Raw genomic sequence first — 26,898 nt, 5'->3', positions numbered from 1 at the left:
GTTGGTTCGTGATGCAATCCGGCCGCTGTGCGCCGCAGCGCCGTCGCTTCTCGCCACGTATACTCACGCACACCAACGCACACATCGCAGTCCCAAGAAAGGACAGACAAGCCAGCGAGGGGATTCGCGCATGGATTCGCGCTTCCCCTCCTCCTTCTCTCTCTCTCTCATTGGCGTGGTGAAATCGGCGCTTGCAGTGGACGTGAGGTTGTCGCGCCTTGTTAGCTGTGGTCGCGCGGATCGCGACAATTATTGCCTTCGTGGGAATCGCAGCAGTAGCTGATGTACATGCGCATGTATCTTCATATATCCTTTCGTTTGTTAGTTTTAAGGCAAGCAGTGGTGACGTGTTAAAACGTGCGGGCGACTTTTCCGCGCGAATCCCGCCGAGCCACTGAGCTGCAACAAAAGCAGGCTCGAACGCGCGTCATAGTTGAAATTTCTTTCTCTATACGCGCGTCTTGAAATCTCGCTCGACGAACTAAACGGCGTAATAGCCACTAGAAGTCGCTGACCGGAGCGAGCAGTCTGATAGCGCGCTCACGTTTCACAATCGAGATGACTTTTGGTAGCAACCGCTTCGGGGTTTCGAGCAACGAAGCAGATACGAGAATGAACAAGAAAAAGAAAAATAATAAAAAAAATGTATGTGGTGGGGTGGAGGGGGCAAGGTTGGCAGGGGTGCACCACAAACGAGCGTTGCGTCCCATGGAAGGCAGGCGGCCATCTTTCGCAACTTTGCGTCGTCTGTGATGTCATTAAACCCAGACACATGACGACACGTGTCTCCATTGGGCCCCGTGCTCGACGCAGTGCGTTAAGCGACACATATAGCCTTTCCCGCACAAATAGCGTTTCTGGGAGTTTTCTGGCGGAATAATGTTCATTTTGTTAGCTCTGTTAGTACACTGCCTCGGTGACTTTACCGTCTCTCTCTGGACTTTCATGAGCAACATTAAATCAGCTAAGATATGCAGTCTTTCGAAATTCTATTATCGTTCACTTGGCAGAGCAATGTCGTTTGCTACGATGGGAAACCAACGCACAATGTTATTAAAGCGAAGCTTGCATTCATTTTTTTTCTCCAGGGCTTTACTGACCAGGGCTGCTGGCTCGGTGCTGCCGCTGCTGTCTCGCCAAAGAGCTCATTGTTAAAAAAATATTGTCACGTGTCCGATGCTGGGATTGAACCTCGACAGTAACTCCGATGTTCAGACCAAAGGTTACCATTAGACCACAAGCTCTTCCCTTTTTCTAATTTTTAATACACGAAAAACCACATATGGAAACAGCACAAACAGAAATTCAGAAACAGCACATCTTACACAAGCTATATATCTAGAAATAAAGGGTACGCATTTGGGCCACAGTCTTACTCTTTTTCTTCAATATACATGGAAATAAGACGTAGACGTATAGCCCCGTTCCGAAAGGCAAAAAAGATGGCTGCCGCCGATCGCTCAGGTACTGGCGACTCGCACCTGACGGAGCGCATGGGTTTATTTGCGTAAAATAAAACTTTTTGTGTGGCCATGTAACGTTTTCGAGAACTTTCGGCACGTTTACGACCTCGTTCTGGTAACTCTTCTTTGCTGAGGATCCGTTTTAGCGTCATTCTTAAGCTTCCGTTGCATGCCGCCGCGATTGTCGACGAGCCACCGCAAGCTAAATAAGAGAAAGCGGACCAATCGCAGACGCCTGCACCACCCTCTTCATCAGTTTATCGATATTCAGTGCAGTGGCTCGGCCCCATTGAATCCCTCTCCACTTGTGCATGCTCCTCGCCTCTTGTGAGCCAATTAGATAAGACAAGCTGCTCAGTGTCGGCAATGTTATTCGTTTTTCAAGCAAACAAAAGTGACCTCCTGTGAACGAGGGGAGCATTTGATTGGTTTGTTCAGACAACGCTGCGGGTGACCGCCCGATGCTTCCGTCGGCGGTTACGCAATTTGACGTCGGGAGTTTGGAATAAAAACATATTGGAATAGTTTTACGTCATACTGCCCAAGGTTCTCGAAACTTGCTATGACGAGCATTTTTTTAGCATGCAATACAGTCCTTTCATAGCGATGGGCTTTTAACTACGCCCGACTAGACTCGACGCTGTAAAAAAGTAAAAACAAAACAAAGAAATAATAGAGAAAGAAAAGCAGACAAAGCTGTGACGTCATGGCGAGATCGTGCCATAAGTTCAAGGTGGTTCCCCACCTCTCTTTTGACTTTTGCGCCTTTTCTCGCTTACAAAGCCTCCCTGCATGGTAACAGTGGTTGTTTTAGTATTGCAGTAACGTCATTTACAAGTACACAGTATCTTGCTCAGTGGCTATGCTGTTAGGCTGCTGAGCACGAGGTCGCGGGATCGAATCCCGGTCACGGCGGCCGCATTTCGATGGGGGTGAAATGCGAAAACACCTGTGTAGTTAGATTTAGGTGCACGTTAAAAAACCCCAGGTGGTCAAAATTTCCGGAGTCCCCCACTACGGCGTGCCTCACAATTAGAAAGTGGTTTTGGCACGTAAAACACCATAATTAAATGTTTTCTTACACAGTATCTCAACATTTCCGTTTAGCGCCCCGAGGCAGATAGAGTGCGTGACAAATTTCAATGAGAAATAATGTCGAGTGCGAAGCAAGTTGCAGTGATATATGGTCTTCTAAGAATTAAATGGAGTCGACGTGCAATATGCCGAACAAAACTGAATTTTCTTCTGAATAGCCGCAGGCTGCCCCGTTCAGAAAGGAATAAAAGATGGCTGCCGCCGGTCGCTCAGGCATTGGCTACTCGCAACTGCCGGAAAGCATGAGTTTATTTGCGTAAAATAAAACTTTTTGCGTGGTCGTGTAACGTTTTCGAGCACTTTCGGCACGTTTAGGACCTCGCTCTGCCAACTCTTCTGTGCTGAGGATCCGTTTTAGCAACATTATTAAGAGGAAGTTCTAGCTCTGGTGCTCCTATCTAAATACATCTAAAAGGAGAATTCGTTTTTCTCAGCAACCACTGCACCAAATTTGACGAGGTTTGCTGCATTTAAAAGAAAAACTTAAAGTCTAGTGAGTGTTGGATTCGAATTTTGAGTTAGGTCGTCAATGTTTATTAAAAGTTAACAAATATCGAAAATTTTCGAAAACCGAAACTACCAAGTTTACAACTCTGTAACTCAACAAAGAAAAACGATAACAGAATTCTGTGAATTGCATCTAATAGTACATCTAAAGCGGACAAAATTGATATGTTACACACGAATATAAAAAAATTTAGTAATAGGGAAATACAATTTTGCAGAACCCTTGTAACCAACGTAACAAATTCACGTAAGATGTAAAATGACATGTCGAATTTGTCCGCTTTGAATGATCTAATGGATGCCGTTCACAGAACCACGATATCAGTTCTTGATGCAGAGCTATGAATTTGTAAATTTCGTGCTTCTATTTTTTTCAGACGGTCAAATATTCGAACATCTTTTTAAGATAATTCAAGCCCTAAATCGAAATTCTACTTCCAACAGTCACTAGAATTTAACTTTCTCTTTCAAATGCTACAAACTGCATTAAAATCAGTCGAGGGGTTATCTCATAAAACGTTTTTGCGTTTCACATGTATTTGAATAGGGTCGGAGTTGGGCCCGAGCTAAAGCTTCCTCTTAACCTTCCGATGCATTACGCCGCGATTTTCGACTAGCCGCTGCAAGCTAAATAAGGGGATGCGGACCAATCGCAGACGCCGGAACCCTTCATCCGGTTATCGATTTTCAGTGCACTTGCTCGGCCCCATTGAATCCCTCTTCACTTGAGCGTGCTCCTCGCCTCTTGCCAGCCTATTAGATAAGACAAGCCGCTCAGTGTAGGCAATGTTATTCGTTTTTAAAGCAAACAAAAGTACTTCCTATAAATGAGGAGAGCATTTTGTTGGTCTCTTCAGACAACCCTGCGGGTCACCGCCCGATGCTTGCGTCTGCGGTTACGCAAATTTGACATCAGGAGATTGGAATGAAAACATATTGGAATATTTTTACGTTATGGGGCCCCATAGCACTAACTTTTCAAGCACTACTGCAGCACAATCGACTTGTACGCACGGTATGTCCTCCCCACATCCAAAACTAACAAGAAACGAAGGCATCGACTTCAGGCGACTCCAAAGCAATATCTTCAACCACGGCTTCTTATTGCATATTTTCCAACCGACGCTATACAGCTACACCTGTCTACGTTGCGACGTGCTAGACACTCTGGCACACCTTCTACTGCAATGCTCCTTCTACTGCACACCTTCTACTGCAATGCGACACTACCAACAGCCAGCAGACGCAGACCCAAAGCTCGTCGCGGAAGCGTAGACGGCTGCAATATCCAAGCGGGACCTGATCGACTAGCGTGAATTCGTCGTCCGGGCTCTGCGGGCAGTCCAGACCAGAGGCTCAGAAGACCAGAGGCTCAGAAGGGATCATTCATATTTAAAACAACGCCAAAAACACGAACAAGGAAGGACACAGGACACAGGCCAGAGGGTTCCTGGAATAAGGGACCCTCCCACCTCAACTGACAAGTCACTGTTTCAAATAAAGGTTTATTCATTCATTTATTCTATGTCTATGAATTAAAGAAAAAGGAGAGAACTACGCACGTCATGAAAGTAATAAAATTTCGTGATGTGTTTTAGGCATCTTCTTCAGTTTAGCAAAGTCTACATGCACAACTTCAAAGGGTTTGTCTGAGTGGTACTGTAAGACGAGCTCTTCGGGTCGCGACCGGTATTTGGCTTTGTTACCTTGAAACGAATGGCACACAGTTTTCAATGTCCCTTTTCATGTATTCCCATGTGAACCGCTGAAGAAGTATGCTATACGTTTGCCAGAAGTCGTCATGGATACCAGATTCAGGGCTGTCATGATGTATGTGAAGCCCTTCTGGGATAAGCGTCTCTGATGCGGTGGATCCTTCCATGCTCGAAGTGCATGTAGTCATCTTACACATGCCGATGCCATGTTTTGGTTGGCAGTTGAGGTCTCACGTAGAATTACAAATAACAAAATGATGGGAAAAGTTTGAACATCTGTACTTCGAGAATTGAAGGTTCGCCTTACCAGAGACGCTGATCCCAAACGTTCTTCACTTATCTGTACACCATGACAGCCTTGAATCTGGTGTTCATGACAGCTTTTGGCAAACGTATAAAAAGCTCCTTCAGTGGTTCACAGGGAAAAACATTAAAAAGGAATTTGAAGCCCATGTCAAGTCGTGACACTTGTGCTAAGTTAACAAAGCCAAATACCTGCTACGAGCCAACGAGCTCGTATTACCGTACCATTCAGACAAAACAATTCAAATCGTGCATGTAGCCTTTGCTGTACTGAAGAAGAGTTGGTTGCAAGATATCAGTGCACCAGAATGGTAACAGCGCGTCCTATAGCGTCGTACACCGCAGGCAAAGGAGATTGTATACAGCCCCTTACTAGAGATGTGCCCTGCGCAATGAAAGTGGGACACTCCAATATCAGGTGCTCAAGTTTTTTGCAGCAACCACAAGACGTAGATGGACTGATCACACGTCCTTTCCGGTATAAACGTTCGCACGCGTTCACACAGTCAACTCTTAGCTAGAGTACTTGTGCTCTAGCGCGACGAAGCAAGCCTCGAATGCGAACACGGGGAGGGAACGTCCCATTTGCAACGCGCTAGTCTGGATGGTGCTTGAATAGGTAGCTACGAATCAGCAGACGAGCGTCATCGAGCTTGCACAAAATTTTTGGGCAGGCACAGCCGTTATGATCCAGCCATTCAGCCTTTTCATTTCCGGCGATCCCTACGCTTGAAGGTTCCACTGGGCAACGAGAGATACCCCACGTGATGCAATTTCGTTCGTAGAGTCAGTAATGCTGCACATAAATGGATACTCAGTCTAACTGCTTTGTAATCTGCTAAGGACAGCGCGGGCTATGACACCTGTGGGAAGATCCAAAAGACGCATGACGATCTTTATCTAATAGGCTACTTCCGCACGCTTCGCAATACACCGGTCGCGAAGACTATATGATGCACACACGGAACAGGTTTGATTACGAGCCACATACTGCTAAGTTATTTAAAAGAAGAAGAAGAGAAAGAGAAGTAGGGTGGTGCTATGCAGTATGGCATAGCACCTTCCTGCAATAACGACTAAGGAGAAACAGCGTATGGTCAGCCTCGAGGTGTTTTATAGTCATGCGGCGAAATGAAGTGGTGTTCCACTTATCATATTAACGTAAGTTTGGCCATATATTGGTGTTCCATTACTGCATCTATATCGCACAGCACCACACAAGGACCTAGTGAAAACCGACGAAGACAGCGCCTGTCTACGTCGGTTTTCACTCTGTACTTGTGTGTGCGCTATAGATGCAGTTATAATATTACTTTTGCGGAAAGCCTTCATTACGCAGGGCACGCTGTAAAACCCATGAATTTCATGGCAGGTTTGGGGATGAATATCTCAAAACTTGGATGGCAGCAGTAGGACTCCTGCAAAGTGGAGACACGCATTGAACGGCTTTAATTCGGTATAGTTGCTGTTAATAAAGTGAACAAAAAAGAGAAATGTTTTTGGTGAGAACTAAAAAGCTAACTTGCGATTGTCGCATGATTCTGATGTCCATGAACTGACGCCAGTAGTGCGTCTTCGATCAAATAACCTCTTTTTATCTCTGCCGCAGCATTTCTTCCTCTAAATTATTTATTCAAAGAACTGCTTGAAATATTCGCTGAAGCCCACTGTGTAGATGTCGGGCCCAGCTTCCCTTCGTTACATGTCGTTGTTGTTCAGCGGTCCAACAATCCACGTCTGTGATAGGTGAACGACGCAGGTCGCGGCAATTTCCTGCACTCACATCAGGCCAACAAGGAAACCCTTGTTACTCGACACGGTTCGCATTAAGTGAAGTGGGACATTTCGCGGCCCGAAGGGCGTCTTCCTGCGTCGCGGATTTAAACCGCAAAGGCGACGCCTTGCGTAAACCACACGCGTTAGCCGCCTGCTGAACGCGTTTGACGCAGGCGTTGACATTGAAAAAACGCTTCTCGCTGTCGCTAAGGGGATACAGTACTTGCTGTCGATATTTTGCAGCTGTAAAAAATCTATCCTTCCTGAGATGCATATGACAATCAATAACGACGATATGTGGCTCGCTAAAAGGTCGAAATCCTCAGTCGGAACAACGTGATTGAGCGCACCGTCGCGGGAAAAAATTCCTTGCGCTTGCGTAGCTGCTTCTCCGTAAAAGGGCACTGATATACGCACACATGTGAGTTCGGATGTCGTCGTCCTTGCAGATGCTTTCTGCGTTTGCGTTATCTGCTTCATGAACGGTGAACATTGCAGAAGTGCTGTAGAAGATAGAAACAGACGACACAACGCGTTTCGTTTGTCATCTGTCACCCGCCCGGCTTATCCATACAGGACGCAGTGCGTTCTGAGCTTCACATGTGCGTTTTCGTTAGCCATCGAGATAACGTGCTTTTAGCATACGATGCTTAATGGTTTACCAATAGAGTTTCCTAGAGTTACCAGGGGGAACTCTGGCTCTAGTGTCTATGGGAGCTGCAAGCATGGTGGTTCAGTCAGCATGGGGATCATGGAGGAAGTTAGGAGAGAGCATGAGGTCACGTAACCAGCCTTGATAAGATAACGCTCCGTGAAGCCAGTCCCTTTGCTCAGTGGCGGCCCAACACGTGACCTCTTGCGTCGAGATCACAGAGCAAGAATCGAGATTTGCTGAGACGTTTGGTTCCAAGTAGCTGTGCCAGTAGCTTTTATTCGGTGCGCGCTTGTACGGCTGCCCTACCGGGGCTCTGTCTGCATAGCGGGAATACTAAAACCAACCGCGCACTTCGACGTGCGATCACGTGTTGGGCCGACACGTATGACTTCAATCGTGTTGCGCGATGCTTCGTCCTAACTTTTATCCTTCCTCCACGATGGGGATGATGGAAGGGTGGCTATGGGTAGTTATAGCCACCCTAATGATGGTTAATTCATGTATTTGCATAAACTTCGTGTTTTCGGCTTCAAATGGCTTTATGATTTTGTAAATTGACCGTTTTCAACAAAATATGTCAATGTAAATGCCACCACTCGCATGTGCGTACGCTCTTATTGCCTTGTTCGTTTAGAAAATAGGAGGGCTTTGAAATTTAGGCCAACGAGACAGATAAAGCGTAGTAAGTAAAGTCACAAAAACACCTGAAGGCATACTCCCGTAGATGAGGCAAATCCACATGGTATCTGACATCGACCACATGGTAGCTGAACGATGGCAGCGACAGAATTACTGATTTTAGTAATAAACTCTATGGGGCTGCGTGCCGCCGCGGCTTATTCTCGCTCTGCAATTGTCTTTGATGTCTTACTTGCATCAGCGATGTACCGCCACCCGGTGATACACCGCACGACCCAGACAAGGTTAAATACGGGAAATGAGGAGACGGTGAGGGGTCGGCCACTTCCTCTCGTGCGAACTGTTATAGAGCCGCCCCTGCCCTGGGCACAATTAGAGTGGAACGGCTGCATACGCAGGGGCAGGGCACTTTGGTGAATTCAAAGGTACTTCATGTGCTGAAGCCCAGGCGCAGGTTGCGGAACGTGTAAACCAGCTCGAAGTATCCGGAGAGGAACCTGCTCAACCTGAGTGAGATTATGGGGGAGGGAGCTGACACACGAGGCTCTTGAATGTCAATCCCAGAATTGGTTGGCCGTGATGATGATGATGATGTTCGTATTCCAGGCAGCTAAACACTCTTCTTCTTCTTTCCAACGATAGCTCCGCTACGTTCGTGCATCAGAATAGATGCGGGGGAGTATGCGAAGCGCTGATAGCGAAACTTTTGACACATTGAGCGCACGCTGTTTAAATATACGTATACAGTTAGCACAACATTTACAAGCCGGTAACTCTATTACACAGATATAGGTATGCATATTCGCAAGAGCTGGGTCTTTGTACTGAAATCTGTGATTTACGTAAGTCTCCTTACCTTGCCGGGTCCCCAAAACTCTCTTGCCTTTTACTTGCTCTTGATAAAGTAATATCCTTAATTTTCAGCTGGTATTTCTGTTTACATATGTGGTGTATCCGGTGCCGGTCCCTCCGATTATAATGACAGCGCTTGGCTCTCATGGCAACGACAGCAGCTATCGGTGGCTATACGAGCCTCTGTGCAATACGCTCACGCCGCAGAACGTGAGGCAAAAGGGGATAGCCTATAACACGCTCAAAAAGCAAGCTGACAGAATTCACACGCCCTGCTATTACTGCTCGCATTCGCGTGCGCCGTGCATATCTTCGCAAGTATTTATGTTTATTTCTCTCTCTATGGGGTGTCGCCTTGGTGCGTGACCGATCGCAAAGTAGCTGTGCGCTAATGTGTCGAAACCTCAAGGCAAGAGCGACACTACACTTGAGAATACAATGCAAACTATAAGGAAAAACTTGTATGCATAAAGGCAAACGAAATATCGACTATACGATCCGTAAGCCACGCTCCGAGAATCGTTGATGTAACCCGACACTCGGCGCATGCGGCCTCATGACCATCGATATTATTTTCTTGCTCTGGCGCGGAAGTTATTCTACAGTTAATTATTAAACGTTGGAGAGTTAACAGCAGATAGGATAGGTAGGAGCGTTTTAAGCTCCAGTAAAGTCGTCGTTCAGAGGAATGGCCGTTGTTTCCAGCGGGTATTTTTCGTCCCTAACGCATGTATTAAGACACGGCAGCGCGAGTCGTGATGCAAACCCATCGCCGACGTTAGCGCATACGCGCCGCCCAGCTGCGCGCTCTCATTGACGTCAGGCGCGCGCAGAAGAAGGATCGGCAGTTGCGTATAGTCAGTTTGACTGAGTGCTGTCGAGCTCGACGACGGAAATTTCGAAACGCGTGCTCTCTATCTTTTCTGCAAAGCCACGATGTGGGCTTGCTCGAAGGAAGACTGCTCTCAAGAACCGCATTTTCGACCGCGAGAAGCGACTTCGCGTCAATTCATGCCCGATCCTCTTCGTCCAACTTTGTCGCTCGCCATTGCGATTCATATCAAATCAAGTTTATTTTCCCTTATTACAAAGGAAGTAGCGCCGCATACAAGCTGCTATACCAAGCAGTTTGGCCTCCAAAACTGGCAGCTTGGGACAGCCGTTATTGCCGCCCCCCCCCCCCCCCCCTCCAACGCGAATTCCTACGAACCATACTGTTGTGTACGAGCGCCCTTATAAACAATATATCGACCTCGCTTTCGCATAACCGGAGCGTACCTTAGGTTCTTGGAATGGATAACGCTGCATGCACAGCGGAGTCAGAAGTTAACAAGGATGCAAGGATGTCCCCTGTTAGGGTATAAAAACAGCGGAGGTTTTTAAGGATGCAGGTGGGCCAGTAGCAGGACGACATTTAAGGCGCAAGCTGACGAACAGCGCTTCTTAGGGCCAAAAAGTTTTATGTAGTTCGATTCCTGAATATTTAATAATCAGCCTCGAAAAGTGTCGGTAGCTGCTCGTATTCTTTCATCTCTTCGTCTTTAATCAATCTGGCAAAGAAAGAAAGAAAGAAAGAAAGAAAGAAAGAAAGAAAGAAATAAAGAAAGAAAGAAAGAAAGAAAGATGTTTCGAAGTTGCGACGTGGTTTCGCGTATAATTTTTTCCACGACGTCACGTAGTAGAGGATGGACACAGGTGCGATGACATCGACTCCGGCGAATCACTTGTGAAAGGAAGGACAAGAAAAGAGAGAAAAACCGGTTCGGGCCGCAGCGGTTCGCGTATAGCGGGGAAATTACCACCGCTTGCTCACCGCGTGCCAGAGTCGGGTGTGTGTACTAAGCGTGTTTGTGCAACGATGACCGCTATGTGGTCCGGAGGCCACTCGTCGCCCTTGGGCCACAAATCGACGACTCCGCGCGCGCTTTTATTCGGGACATCGAAGGGGAAGGGAACGAACGAGGCAAAGTGGATATCTCAGGACCTCAGCGCTCGGGTGGTAAATAAAGTAAAATAAGGATGACGACAGCCGCTACGATGAGAAGCAGCGGCCTAAGTCCCCGTCTCCGCTTCCTGTGGCCTGGGGGCCCTCCTACATATTGAAAGACGGAGCGCGCAGACGGTATGAAAAAATTAAAGAAAAAGAAAGCGAAAAGGAAGGGCATTCGCGTTTAGTACTTCAACGCGAACAACGGTCACATGCAGAAATGATAGAGGTGACAGGCGCACGACGCGCTTCCTGCGTGCGTGCGCGTGTGTACGTGCGGATATCGCCTTGCGTATTCCCTGAGTGCCTGCAACGGGACTCGCCCAGTGTTCGCACCGGCCTGTTTGCTTGCGCGTTCCTTCTTCGCAAGGCTCCTCCAACTCGCGGTCTCCTTTCTCATTCACGGCCACATCGGCGCAGTCGTATGCATGCGCATCGACACTGCTTCCACGACACGACGGATCACCGACGGCCGTCTATCGGTCACGTATACGCGCACGCCGGCACGAGCACCGCCCGCGCGGGGGCCCTCGTCCCGCCATTTCGCCCGATTACCTGACCTTGCCGGTCGCGTGCGAAAGAACCCCACGAGAGACGGCGCCGCTGGAGGCGGACGAGGAGGATCGACGGGGGAAGCCGCGCTGCACGCATATTTCCCCGGAGGAATGTTGCCGCTCGCGGCGGCGTGTGACGACGGGAGCGCGGATATCGGCTTCCGTTTTTCTACGGGACCGACGCCGCTCCCCTCCTTCCGAGCGTTTTGCAAGAGCCGGCTCGCTCGCTCCTCCCGGAGACACGCGCGAGCACGCGTGCGAGTGCGTGAATGCGGAGCAGGCCCTTTTCCTGTCTCGGAATCACCCATGGCGCCGAACAACGCTGCGCAAGATTGCGCTCCTCAGAACCGGCGGCGTTTCGGATAGGATGAATAGTACAGGGATAGTTTCGGTATTGCAATCATCTGTCGCGTTCATCGAGTTTCGTAGACAATCGCCTCACGCTCGCTTAGACGCTGCGGTAAAAGGAGGTGCGGAGCAGACTATTGGTCATTCAGCGTGATAAAGTGTTGTTGCCAAGACAGACAGACAGACGCAAAGAAACAAGCATGATCCACAATGTTGATTTTTAACTCAACAATCCGCTTAGTGCGCATATGACCAACACGTTTTGATATCAGTTGAAGGAATTCGCGTATTGAGTCGTGACATCGCTACAGGGAAGGCGGAGAGCCCACACATTTCAATTGCTGAGGCGGGCTGAATTTAGCGCAATAACTTTTTTTTTCTTTGTGTAAAATTTTCATTGTCTCGGAGCATCGGCCTTCCTATATATGACGTCGCAGTCGAAGCGTGGGCCTCCCGACAGAGTGACGCCATCGCCAACAAAGTCCGTTCGGTGGCCTCTAATAAGAAGCGAGCCAGACAAAACTGGTTGCGAGTCGCAATGCGCGATGTCGCCTTGGCTTTGTCACTTGGCTCCACTCAAGCGTCTTGGAGAAGCCGTCCTTTGTTTCTGGAACGTCGAGAAACTGTGGTGAAAGCGGCGAGACGGGCGCGCACGCTCGCTCGAAACGAGACGTTAGTCACACTTGCGGCGTCATCGTTTCGGCGCATATCTGGTTTACGAGGGAAAAAAAAAAGAAAAAACGGCCTTGCTTTGGCTTGCTCTAAACACGGGGCTGTATTCTCGGTCGAGCACATTCGGGGACGCTTTCACTTTTGCGTGACGTGTTTGGCCGAATGCCCATTTGGAGCGACGGGCGTTTCGCACGAAAAAAATTGAAAGTGCAGAGTCATGCTAAGCCTCCTTGCCATTTCTCTCTTCTATTTATCCGTCTCTCTCTCGTCTCATAATAGCGAGCAATAGAAGAGCTTGATGAGGGCATGTGCGACATTGTTAAATGAAAGAGATGCAGGAATACCAGCTGAGATACCTTAGGCAGTATATCGTGGAGCGAAGGCAGTAACCTTAATTTTAGCACAGAACATTTGAAAATGCTACTAGCTGCGTTCGCGATTAATTTTTTTCGCCGGCATGCCAATTAATAGGCGTGAGTTTCGATAACTGTTTCAAGCAGGTTGCAGGAACGAATGCTTGGAAATGCAGCCCTAAGTTTTCCCAGAATATTTATATATGTATTCGCGTAAGAAGAAAGTAAAAAGTAAATAAGACCTCCTTCTGATTCTTCCGTTTTCCGCGAGGAGTAATCGAAGGAAACTCAACTTCACGTCACGACTCACAAGCTTCCGCCAAAATGTGGTATCTAAACAGTATATTCCCCGGATCGCAAAAAAAAGAAAAAGAAAAAGAAAGAAGATTTAAAAAAAGGAAACATACCGCGCTGATTGCGGCGTACAAAAAAAAAAAAAAAAAGAGGGTATCGTGGAAATTATACGCCGCTTGTGCAGAAAACGGCGTCGTTTCACATGCGTCACTGAACTCCCAGAGTAGCGGATACGTCGCACGCCCTCTCATCATCGGCTCCATCTTGTCTCGCCTGCGCAGTAAGAGAGAGAGAAGGAAATCGCGCTGGAGTCGTTTCTCTTCCTCACCCACGCCTTCCGCTTTGTAAAGTTATGTTTCTTTTCGTTATCTTTCGAGCGCTTACGCAGCTCCAGCTCAGAGGTAACTTTCCACGGAGGTCAGAGACAGACGACGGGTCGGGCCTGCAGCCGACTGAGCTGGCCCCCGCGCCGCTATCGAGTTGGTTGCATGCCGTCTGGTTGCTCCGCGGTCTGCCGGAGGTTTTCTCCCCTCCTTTCTCGGATTCGTGCATGTGTGCGTTCGTGCGTGTTTGTGCACGCATTGAGCGCCGGTTTCGCTTTGTTTCCGCCCCGTCAGGCAAGAATGCGCCGAACCGTTTCCTGCCACATAACGCACACCTCGCGCTGGTCGCGGAGGAGGAGGACGCAAACAAATAAGGAAAAGATAACAGACCGACAAACAGAAACAAGAAAAAAAAGAAAAAGAAAAAAGAAGGAAACCAAGGAGGGCTTCGCTCGTCTCCCGCCGCGCCTTCGGGTTTCTTGCGGTATTCGGGCGGTATTTTGCGGCTTTCCGGAAACGTGAGCACTTCTCGAGAAATTCGATGAGCTGGAATGCACTGAGAGACACGGAGGAATAGGATATTGCCACGTACACTTAAAGAAAATGAAGAAAGATCGCATCGTTCATCTGAGATGTGGTTCTTTATTTGCAAAGGACAGCTAGTTGTCGTTTGTCGAGCTGTGGAAATGCCAAGCCTGCCAGTTGGCGCGAGCTTATGATTCAGTTATTGTTCCATTTGGTGTCGTCGGCTCGGCGTGTAAGGTCATCCTTTTCCTTCAGGTCCATGTCAATGCTCGGTCGAAGCCCACGCTCCTCAGGGCGAGACGTCACGTACCGATGAGTCAGGTGAACATATGAAGGGGCTGGGTTGTCTTGGGTTTTCGTTATGCCGTGCATGTTTTCTCTTGTAGACCCGAATGGGAAGTTTGTTAGTATAAAGAGATGCTAGCGCACGTCATATGCGCACGTTCTCGTTTCACTGAGCTGAGAGCAGTGCTCCGCACCATGCTCGACAAACACGACAACCGACGGTTGTCGCTTTAAAAGCACTCGTGCGCTTTCTCAAATCATGCGTATCTAGGCGTACGGAGATGCGCTGTTAATACCTTCCTTTCTCTGCTCTCCTCAGTATGTTCACCGCCGTGGCTGCTTAGTAGCTGTGGTGTTGGGCTACTAAGCACGAGGTCGCGGGGTTGAATCCCGGCCACGGCGGCCGCATTTCGATGGGGGTGAAATGCGGAAACAACCGTGTACTTGGATTTAGGTGCACGCTAAAGGAACCCAGGTGGTCAAAATTAATCCAGAGTCCCCCAATACGGCGTGTCTCATATTCAGATCGTGGTTTTGGAACGTAAAACCCCATAATCTAATCTAATCTCTCAGTATGTTCACTACTCTTTCTCCTCACAGACAGACAGACAGACAGACAGACAGACAGACAGACAGACAGACAGACAGACAGACAGACAGACAGACAGACAGACAGACAGACAGACAGACAGACAGACAGACAGACAGACAGACAGTTTGAGGAATTCAAAGCTTTGCCTTGCTTCCATCCACTCCTGGTTTCACAGAGCACCCGGTTACAGGGAAGTAGGTTTCATGTCCATGCCGTCATGTCTGTTTTATTTATTAATTATTTTCTGATGACGCAAATGACGCCTGTTGTTGCGGAAGGCAGAATAAAAAGGGGGGAAAAAGAGAGAAAATTCTACAGAGGCAAGATAATACTTGCTCGCTGTCTGCCTCCCGGTGTCCGGGAAGATTCTTGCGGGATGGGTCGTATTTTGGAACGGTATTTCGCGACACTTCAGAAACGTGAGTGCATTCCGAGAAACCTCACGTGGCGGAATTGCACAGGTGGAACGAAGAGGAAATGCGCGGATGTTGCCCTGACTTATCGAAGACGTGAGAAAGACCGGATGCAAAGAGAGCCCGCGGTGTGTGTAATGTGCCTTGTCTGCGCGGATGCAGGTGTCGATGCCGGGCCGTATACAGGATAGCGCGAGCTTTTTCGGTGGCGTAACTGCGCTTATCATTGCATTGGCCAACCTTCTCGCGGGCGCGGCGCGTTGCTCCTCATGCCGAGACTCACGTCAAACGAACAAACCGTCCCGTGCCTGCGGTTGCACGCAAGAACAACGGACCTACCTCCGCTAGACCGGCTCTCCTGCCGGTGCATACGTCTTAGGGACCCTGGACACACTGCCACACTGCTCTCGCCATTCAAATATTATTAATAAAGATGTTTTACTCTCTACGGAACTTGCTAAGCGAACAGCTTTGAGCCGAAGCTTTCTTCGCGAACCCTCCCCGATTCTCCCCATCATGGCTGCTGAGCGCTGCTGGGTGATGCATGCTCTTTCCTAGCAGCTAGCTCACTCTTAAAAAACGAAAAAAAAAAAGAAAATCACTGAACAAGGTCCCATTGGGAACAAGGCATCTATCCGTGTCGGAGCCTAAATGTCTTCTAATTTTTCTCAAATGCTTTCTTGTCTTTTTTTACTTCTTGGTCAGCGTCTTCTTCTCTTCTGTATTTTTTTTTCAACATGAACGAAAACCTGAATTACATTCCCGACAGTGCGATCGAACCCCGATGCTCTAAATCGCTGGGCCACAATTGCGCGCGTGCACCCATCGTGCGAACGTCGACTACGGCTCTTCGAGATGATCGCCGCGTCGGCAACAAAGGCGGAGCACTGCTGCGCAAGAGCACGTGCTCGCGTGCACGCCAGTTTTCCTCGCGCGAAAGACGCACAAATGGAATGGGCAAGTTTATAGCGTTTGATTCACTTTCGGCTCATATTTATTTATTTGTTTGTTTGTTTGTTTGTTTGTTTGTTCTACCCAGCAACACTCAAATTCTATAATTTTATAACACTGCATTGCTCAGCCGCTACAGTTAAAATAGGAGCACATTCCTGATTCAATTGTCCACTTTAAAACACACGCAGAATACTCATAATGTACGCACGGCCCATTTACGGATGCAACCTCGGATGAGAACCTATATGCCTATCAAACATTGCGTTACAATTTGCCCAGGCTGCTAAACAACTCGTGCAATGATTGACGTGCTTACCGTGTTATTTACAGCCGCATTGTGGGCACCTACTATTCTAGAACGGTTTTTTTTTGTCTCATATTATTTAACGCTCATTAGTGACTACTATTCTTCTTCTATTTTTCTGTTTGTGCCGCTTTTGCAGAAATACTGCCCATTGTCGCGTCTTTGTACCAATATGCATCTCCTATGCACCGAAGACCAAGTGTTTGTATATTGGGGGGCGCAGACCCCTAGTAAATACTCTATAAAAGCTTTTTGTCTACGCCCCCAAGCATCTTGGTGATGTAAAAAAAAATATTTGATTTGATTTGATTTGATTTGAAGGCATCTTCGCGCTTTCCAGACTAACCTGCATCCCTGCAGCCGACTCCAGGCTGCCGCCGAGGCCGCGTTGTACTACATGCTTCGGGTATACTGCATGCTGGCCGGTATGACGCAAATATTCCTGTCGTTAGATTACGTTTCTTTGTTATTTGTCCCCCGTTCACGATCGGCCAATCCCGGTGACAACGTTGGCGGAGCGCCAGTCGGATCACTGACGAAGCCCGAAAATGAATGGAGCACAGCGCACGCCTCTCGCGCGTTAGACGACAACGTGATTGCAGTGAGCCATCGGCAAATGTCCCGCTCAATGCGCGGCTTCGCGTCGGACCCACCAAGCAATTCAAGCTAATTAAGCAGCGTTGTGCTCGGTCAGCGCTTGGAAGGGATGCCACTTCGAAAAGCAGAGTTCAGGCTGAGCGAGACAGACAATCCAGGTGATCGCAGCGAGGCCTCTCCACGTCCCACCCACCTCCGCTTCGCCCCTGGCAGTCAAACAATGACAGCAATAACGCGGCAATAGCGAAAACAAAATGGAAGGCGTGACAAGCAATAAATGCACGTATACACGAGCAAGAACACTAAGCTAAATAATGCAGGTGGTCGGCTGAGTGTGTACGACAACGCTGTCAGACGAAATATTTATCCTCCAAAATCGCTCACTCTTAATTTAACCTCCCCAGTGTTTGAAAAGCGCTCAAAGCAGCGCAAAAGTTGACATGAGGACCTTCCTTCATTAAGTGGAATGATTGATACGCGGGGTTTAATGCCGCAAATTAACACTGGTGATACGAGAAACGCAGTATAGTGGATGACTCCGGACTAATTTCGACCATCTCGGCTTCTTTAACATGCACCTAAATAGAGAGAGAGATAGACGAAAGGGGAAAGGCAGGGAGGTTAACCAGAGGGGAAGATCCGGTTTGCTACCCTACGCTGGGGAGGGGGAGGTAAAGTGATAACTACGTAGAGATGAAGAAAGAAAGGAGCACAGACGTACAATCACAGTTGGTCACTGTCGCCGCACACTGTCACCGCACAGCACAGTAGCACTTGCAGCACTATGAACATCTGTTCATGCTACAGTCGCTTGTCCACTTCTGTAGCCCTTAAATACTGCAACAGTGCCCTCGTCGCCCTCTGCTGCGTTGGCTTGTGATGGCGGCATGTTAATATAACTTCCTCTTAGAGGTCTTCGGTCAAAGCGCCCTATCGCGTTTGAGAGCGATCGTCTCTGTAAACTATAGCGAGGACAGTCACAGAGAAGGTGCTGAAGAGTCTCCTCGTTACCACAGTTTCACACGAGGCGTCGTCGGCCCATCCGCTTTGGAAAGCAAAATACTTGGTGAACGCCACCCCTAGCCATATTCGACAAAGCAGGGTAGCTTCGCGACGGCAGAGTCCAGCTGGAATGCAAAGGCGTAGAGAAGAGTCTAGGTTGTGCAGCCGGTTGTTTTGAAAACTTCCTGCATTCCACAAGGAGAACGTGATATCTCGGCTGAGCATTCGCAAGTTTTCTTGCGGCATCTGTCCTTGATAATGGTATCGGCTCCTCTTCGTCGCCTTGAAGAGCCGATCGAGCAGCGTTATCGGCGTGTAAGTTTCCTATGACGCCGCAGTGACTTGGAAGCCACTGAAATGTCACGTGGTGTCCTTTCTCAGTCAAGATATGGATTAGTTCTCTAATCTCGTATACCAGTTGTTCGTGTGGTCCACGCCGCAGGGCTGATAGCAAAGACTGCAGTGCTGCCTTCGAGTCACTGAATATTGACCGTCTTCGAGGTAGTTCTTGGCTGACGAGGCGAAGTGCAGCCCGAAGAACTGCAAGCTCAGCAGCCATCGGTGTCGTTGGGTGACATGTCTTGAAACTGATGGTGGTGGCTTTCGCTGGGAAAACCACGGCTCCAGAGGAACACTGGAGAGTTGCCGATCCATCAGTATAAATATGTACGTGGTCGGCGTACCTCTCGTGCAAAAGGAGCAGAGTTAGTTGTTTAAGAGCAGGTGATGACAGCTCAGATTTTTTCCTGATTCCTGGTATGGTGAGGTGCACTGCAGGTCGAGCCAAACACCATGGAAGAATCGATGGCTTAGTTGCGGGAGTTAAGCCTGATGGAAGGCAGGTGTAATACTCCGAAATCGTAGTACAAAATGATGCCTGCGGCCTTTCTGACGGTAGTGTTGCCAGATGGTAGGAACGGGCACGGGCAACGTGCCTAATGTGCACTCTCAACACTTCCACCGCAATGTGTGTTTGTATAGGTTGGTCCCGGGCAATCGCAATAGTCGCTGCTGTCGATGTGCATTTTGGCAAACCAAGACAGACCCTGAGAGCCCGAGATTGAATAGCCTGTAGAGCACGAAGATTGTCTGGCAAGTGTTGGTCAGTACGGGCAAACTGTATCTCAAGAAGCCCATAAAAAGAGCCCTGTACAATTCCAACATTGCATGCACTGACATTCCCCAAGTCTTTCCGCCCAGAAACTTGAAAAGCTGGGAAATTCCTGTCAGACGCTGTTTCAAGTAGGTCACGTGTGGGCTCCATGAGAGATCTCTATCAATGATTATTCCAAGAAATTTGTGAGTCCTCTCGTAAGAAATTATTTGGCCATTTATTGAGATGGCGTAGGGTGCCATTGGTTTGCGAGTGAATGCCATCGGTGCACATTTGTCTGACGCAATTTCAAGACCTTGGTTGCGGAGGTATATAGCTGTCAGAGTAGCAGCTTTTTGAAGTCTTGCACGTATCTGAGGACGTGCCACACCTGAAGTCCATATATATATGTCGTCTGCGTACATTGATATCTTGATGGCTGCTGGCAGATGATCAACGAGACCAATGAGTGTGAGGTTAAATAGGGTAGGGCTTAGTACACCGCCTTGAGGAGCACCTCGGTAGGTGTAGTGTCGTGCGGTCTTATCATCGCCGGTACACACAAAGAAAGATCTCATAAAAAGAATAAGATCTCACCAAAACATAAAAATTAAAAAAAATACAGGATCGTTTCCTCTTTTTTTACCATTTTGTTTCCTTTTTATTTGTATCTGTGCAACGCGTCAAGCTGGCAACCTTTTTCCACGAAACATAATGAAGAAATTCCAAAGCAATGTCAGGATGAGGGCAAGTGACGAGCATCCGCCGTAACAGTGCACGACCCTGAACTCGCAGCTGCTTGCCGACAGCATCGGTCCGTCCACGCAGCTTACTGATAAAGTTGGATAGACACGACGAATCGAATTGCCTAATATTTCATGTGCCGAGTGTAACGTAACTCAAGGGCGTCGCTTAGCGCCGTGACCAACGTGTCGCTACCTTATGCGTGATTTTATGAAATAGTGAATGAATGAATGAATGAATGAATGAATGAATGAATGAATGAATGAATGAATGAATGAAGCAGGCAAATATACATACGCATCTGTTTGTGCGTTTGGGCTAGCGTTGGTCTTCTTGAGCTTCATTTGCGCATGACATAAAAAACCGAAGGAAACGGTTTGTGGACGATGAAAGCGGATCTGCCGTTTTGCGATCATGAGAGGTAACCGAAGACGAGCGTTCGCTCTTGGAGCTAAACAGCTAAGCGCTGTTACCGCGCATCTACTTCGAAGCGCGATTGTTGCTGACTTCATCCGTGACTCTACGCGTCGCGCGAAGAGCCACATTGCAGCTGCGTCTGGAAACACTGCTGCGCTTCTTTTTCTTACTTATTCGCAGTGCCTGCACGACACGAGCGTTGCTGCGATCTGTGAAAGTGGCTGCGCCAGTGAGGTGTGACTCAGCTTCCGCAAGTGTACCAGCCGCGCTCACATGCGAGGTACGACAAGCATTTGACGCCGCTATAGAAGTTAAGGTCGAGAGACTATTTCATCCCGTTCGTTTCGTCATCCCTGCAGCTGGCTTCCGCCCGGTGAGATTGTTCCCGTCGGTCGAAATCATAGCATAAATCGCACGGAAAATTCGCCCACGCATGCAGGAGTCGCGTGAGTCATGCCTTCCACATGGGGCAATAACATCGCGTAGCGTATTTCCGATGCAGTTTCTTTCGGTGAGGCGTCACCTATTTCTATCCATCGATCGACTCGAAGATTAACCTGTGGGATTCAACGTCCTGAAACTATGCAGTGGCTTATGAGGAACGCTGTAGTGGAGGGCCCCGTATTAGTTCTGACCACCCGGAGTTCTTTAATGTGCACCTCAAATACCTGCCGTGGTTGCTCAGTAGCTATGGTGTTGGGCTGCTGAGCACGAGGTCGCCGGATCGAATCCCGGCCACGGCGGCCGCATGTCGATGGGGGCGAAATGCGAAAACACCCGTGTACTTAGATTTAGGTGCACGTTAAAGAACCCCAGGTGGATAAAATTTCCGGAGTCCCCCACTACGGCGTGCCTCATAATCAAAAAGTGGTTTTGGCACGTAAAACCCCATAATTTAATGTGCACCTCAAAAAAAAATTTATCGGCTATTTGATTGAGTTCATGACACCCCGGTCGAGGCGATATCTGGGCCATGAGAAACGCTGCATTTGAAAGCATCAGATTAATTTCGACAACTTGTTGCGCCTTAATGTGCACCCTATAAATCAAAATAAGCGAGCGTTCTTGCGAAGCGCTCCTATAGGAATGCAGCCGCGAGTCGAACGCTCGACCTCGTGCCGAGCAGCGGAATACCAGATTCACTGAACTACCGCGGCTAGTAGAGCGCACGTTTCTCAAACCGCGTGATACAAACTGCGTAATCGTGGCAGAAATGCATTCCGAATAGCATCTACACATTAAACAGGGGGACCGGAATTTCGATTCGGCGTCGCCATCGTGCGGCACTAAAGAGATGTTCCGACATGTCGCCGGATCGGAAATACGTTTCGTATGGTTTCCGGTTAGCGACTACTGAATTCGCCCTGACTTAAGATTATCGCTTACGGTGGCTTCTTGCGGGGTGCAGAGTTCTTAGAGGGATGCCGACCCTAATAAATAGCCGTATACGTTTCCTTCAGATTTCATGAAATATATTTGTTCTACGCATTGATTATTGATTATACACAAACGGTGCGTACACACGGACACACAAACTTAAGCGATTTCAGAGATATTATCTGAAGGTCAGGCTGCAATTGCAGCGCGACTGCAAATTGAAACGGTGAGCATTCTTGGTCCGTAAAAAAAGTACCGCCTACGCAAAGCGTACGCGGTACTTTGCAAATATGTATGGTATAGTAGTACTGGCGAGTGTAGAATAAAGAAGTAGTTTGCGGTATAGTAGGAGCCCTTTGCAAGAGAGAGAGAGAGAAAGGCAAATGAAAGACAGGGAGGTTAACCAGAGATTATCTCCGGTTGGCTACCCTGTACTGGGGGAGGGGCAAGGGGATGCTATAGGTGAGAGAGAGAAGGATAAAAAAAAAATACAGAAAAATCAAACTACACACACATGCACGTACACACAAACTGTTTCTGTGGGTACTGTCACGCAGCCCGCAAAGGCGTTCCTAGTGTTATGCAGTGTCACCGCACAATCCTGCGTCACACAGTGAAGTCACAATCAGTCAGAAAGTCCAGTGTCCTTTAAATACCGCAGCGGCGCCTTCATAGCCGATCGCGCTGATGTTCGCGTAGGCCAGCTTCCAAGGATCTTGTTTTCTGTCATTGGGCGCTTGTCCAGTTTGTCAAGGGTGGCTGAGAGGACTGCTCTTATAGGGTTAGAACGAGAGCACTGACAAAGAAGGTGCGCGATTGTTTCATTGCACCCGCAGAAGTCACGTAGTAGTAGGAGCCCTTTGCAAGGGCTCCTACTATGCTTAGAAGCTACAGGCGGGATGTGGCGGTATACGTTATTCCGAGTGTACTATGTATGACGTGCACATTGTACATACAGGGAAAGTCAATGACTGGCCTGTCAAGAGTTTCCAAGGGCTGTAGTGAACTTTATATTATGGGGTTTTACTTGCCAAAACCACTTTCTGATTATAAGGCACGCCGTAGTGGAGGACTCCAGAAATTTCGACCACCTGGGGTTCTTTAACGTGCACCTATATCTAAGTACCACGGGTGTTTTCGCATTTCGCCCCCATCGAAATGCGGCCGCAGTGGCCGGGGTTCGATCCCGCGACCTCGTGCTGAGCAGCCCAACACCGACTGTATAGTGAACCTTACACTTCCCCGCTTGTAGTTGGGCGTCACATCCGCAAACGCTTCTCATTTTATCATCGCCATGAAGTACACTGCGCATTCCTATGTACTGCATTCGGTTGCGAACAGATATATAGAGAGCATATATATCCACTGCCACTGCCCTTGCTATGACGTCCAGAGACATTATCTGCCCGTTACTTTGAGCCGACTGGACGACATACCGATCGCCGGAGGTAAAATATGGGTTCCAATGGAGACCTCACAGGATGCTTCCAGAGCCTTTCTTGCAATTATTAAGAAGTATTTTACTGGATGACCAGCTGTGAGCGCTCAGAGAACGGTGTCATGTGTGCGGAGACATCATTTTCTGATAATGCGCACTTATCCTTTCTCTTTTCGTAATGTCCCCTTTCCATCTAGTCATCATCATCATCATCATCATCATCTTTTCATGCTTACTGCAGGACGAAGGCCTCTCCCAGAGATCTGAAATTACCCCAGTCTTGTGCCAGCTGATTGCAAGCTTGCGCCTGCAAATTTCCTAAGTTCACCACCCCACCTAATTTTCTGTCGACCTCGGCTGCGCTTCCCTTCCCTTCACACCTATTCAGTAACTCTAATGGTGCACCGGTCATCTGCCCTACGCATTACATGGCCTGCCTGGCTTCATATTTTTTTTCTTTTAATGTCAACTCGAATACTGACTATCACCGTTTGTTGTCTGATCCACACCGCTCTCTCCCTGTCTCTTAACTTTGCGCCTAACATTTTTCATTCCATCGCTCTTTGCGCGGGTCTAAACTTGTGCTAGAGCTTCTTCGTTGCTCATGTGTAGCGTAGGAAGTCAGGAGTAACCTTTGTTAAATATCGTCGTACCAATCCATCCGAACTTCGTTTTAAATAGAGGCCCCTGACGAGGCCAGCCAAGTACGTGCGCATGTGAACGGCATTTAGGGAGGATTCCGTCTGCCTAGAATGGCGTGGCCGTCTGCTCGGCTGCGTCGCAGAAGACTTCTCGAACGCTCTCGCCGACGAGAAAGCTGACTTGACTCAAATAAAGGCGTAGTTTTTTTTTCGAATTCTCGAAAGCCTAATTAACACAGAATTTCTGGCTATCGGGACATATTCGTGCCTGTGCGCGTTCCTTTTCCAGATGACAAACGCAAGCGCGATAAGATTACGTGGTAATATAACTCTCACGATAGGCTGTGGCAAAAGTTGCACCATGCAATAAGAAAGGTTGTCAGATACAAGAATTATTCTTTTTATTATCATTTTTTTTTTGATGGCCGGAGGAGCAGCAAGTATATTGTAGTGAGCGCAGAGGTGTGCGACTATCACGACAGTTGAGAAGTTGAGAAAGTCTCGCAAACCATATTCGTATTAGCGATCATAGGGAAAATTCTGATATCCGCCGCTGCTACGAAGCTATTGGGTCAACAAAAATCGTCATTTTGCCTCGAATCTTCCTATTATTAGCAATCTGAGACAGTCGTCAGCGAAACACGTGTTATTTAGCCCTCCGTATAGGAATGGTATGGGAAACACGGGCAATTATATTGAACTGAATACGAAGAGTTTCAGCGGGGATTATTGCCTTCATTAGAAGTCAACGCAACCGTTTCAGCACGCCTGCCTGGAAATACCGCTTCCACGACCGCTTCAATTGTCTGGGTGGGGGGCAACCTCGACCATGGACGATCTCGAAGCGGTTTCCTCATCCTTCGTCAGCAGAGATAGCACGCTCGCATTTTTCGCGTTGGGCAACGGCGCGGAGCACGTACAGATTTCGACAGTGGGGCGACTCGAGAGGGCTGCGAGGAAACGGCTGGAACGGAGTGCTCATCGAACGCGGTGTGAGCAGGAGCGCACACGACGTTAAAGCTGGAGTCACCGACTTCGCACGCACACTGCCGCCTTGCGCAACGAGTCTTTCCGACCCGTCGTGAACGCCGGATCCGCGCTCGCTGGCTGCACTCGCATTGCCGCGAGGGACACGTGGCCATACGTGGCAGCGGCTTCCGCTGAACCAGTTGCTTTTGTTAAAACGGCGCCTCTCGCGAAATTGCGGCCGCCGAGACGAAAGCGGCGGCCGTTTGCTTCGCTTAGGTGAACTCGCGAACTCGGCACTCGAGGCGTACGAAGCTTTCTGCGCAGCTGAGCGGCTGACGCTTGGGCGCGAGCTAGTGCAAAAAAATTTCGGCGTCTTTTAAAATTTTTTCTTTTGTGCTACGCTTTCTGCGTAGCGTTAAATCTTTTGGAATGTGCGCTCAGCAACACAAAAAGAGCGTCAGCCAATCAATAAATTAACGAATGAATGAATGAATGAATGAATGAATGAATGAATGAATGAATGAATGAATGAATGAATGAATGAATGAATGAATCACGTGCAGAGTGTTTCAAGGGGTTCGTACGTTATAACTAGCGAATTAGGTACCGCATGTACTGATCCGTAGAAGGCAGAAGGGGCCACTGACCGGTGGAAGAACACCGGCGCCAAAAAAAAAGGAATATATATATATATATATATATATATATATATATAACAGTAGTCAGAATATCAGTAAACAGTGATTAATTGCCGGGAACCTACACGAGCCACATTACCATGAATGCAATAATTAATGCAGTGACTGATTAACGGCAATATTGTGTTGAAAGGAAATGTGCAGAGATATTATTTGATACAATGAGTGACTACAAAAATCCATTGTCGAAAACAATCTCACGGTTTCGCCATAAGGGCAAAGCAATGAACGCGATAGCAACATCTTAACGAAGTGTGAGACTCGTATGTGTAGTCCATGGCAGTATGAAATGAAGTAAACGTAAGCTGACTAAGTAAAAACGATGCTGTTATGCTGCGGCTCCTCTGTTTGAATCCTGCCATCGGACAAGTTATTTATGTATATTAATTCAGGCCAACGTCTTTCTTAGTAACTGTACCACCAGTTTTCCGTATCGCGTATGTTTCAAACCTCTTTCCTGGGCCGATCCCGGACGTAGTGCACACCCACCGCAATAAGATTACATAATTTTCAGGTTTGAGCTCTTCTATGGCTTCGCACTTTTAATATTTAAGTGCGAGAAGAGAGAGAGACAGAGGAAAGGGGAAAGGCAGGGAGGTTAAACAGAGGGAAAGATCCGGTTTGCTACCCTACGCTGGAGAGAGAGGGGAGGGGAGGTAAAGTTATAACAAAGTAGAGATAAAGAAAGAAAGGAACATAGACATACAATCACAGTCGGCCACTGTCACCGCATACTGTCACCGCACAGCACAGTAGCACTTGCAGCACTATAAAGATCTGTTGAGACTCCAGCCGCTTGTCCAGTTTTGTTGCCTTTAAAAACTGCAACAGTACCCTCGTCGTCCTCTGCTGCGATGGCTTGTGATGGCGGCATTTTAAATTAAGTTTCTCTGTTGGAGGTCTTCGGTCAAAGCGCGCTATCGCGATTGCCAGTGATCGTCTCTGTAAATTACAGCGAGGACAGCCACAGAGAATGTGCTGAAGAGTCTCCTCGTTACCACAGTCCTCACACGAGGCGTCGTCGGCCCATCCAATTCGGAAAGCAAAAGACTTGGTGAAAGCCACCCCTAGCCATTTTCGACAAAGCAAAGTAGCTTCGCGACGGCAGAGTCCAGCTGGAATGCAAAGGCGTAGAGAGGAGTCTAGGTTGTGCAGCCGGTTGTTTTGAAAACTTCCTGCATTCCACAAGGAGAACGTGATATCGCGGCTGAGCATTCGAAGTTTTCTAGCGGCATCTGTCCTTGATAATGGTATCGGCTCCTCTTCGTCGCCTTGAAGAGCCGACCGAGCAGCGTTATCGGCGTGTTCGTTCC

General features: G+C 48.2%; 1 protein-coding gene across 1 annotated transcript in view; it reads right to left on the bottom strand.

Moving 5' to 3' along the window:
* The window catches only part of LOC126536910 (reactive oxygen species modulator 1), a 95,333-nt gene that overhangs the window by 3,016 nt on the left and 65,419 nt on the right, over nt 1–26,898 (bottom strand). The window lies entirely within an intron of this gene.

This window comes from Dermacentor andersoni, chromosome 4, assembly GCF_023375885.2.
Source record: "Dermacentor andersoni chromosome 4, qqDerAnde1_hic_scaffold, whole genome shotgun sequence".
Lineage (NCBI taxonomy): Eukaryota > Metazoa > Arthropoda > Arachnida > Ixodida > Ixodidae > Dermacentor > Dermacentor andersoni.
Note: the sequence above shows the minus strand (reverse complement) of the source record. Positions and strands in the feature narration are given on the sequence as shown.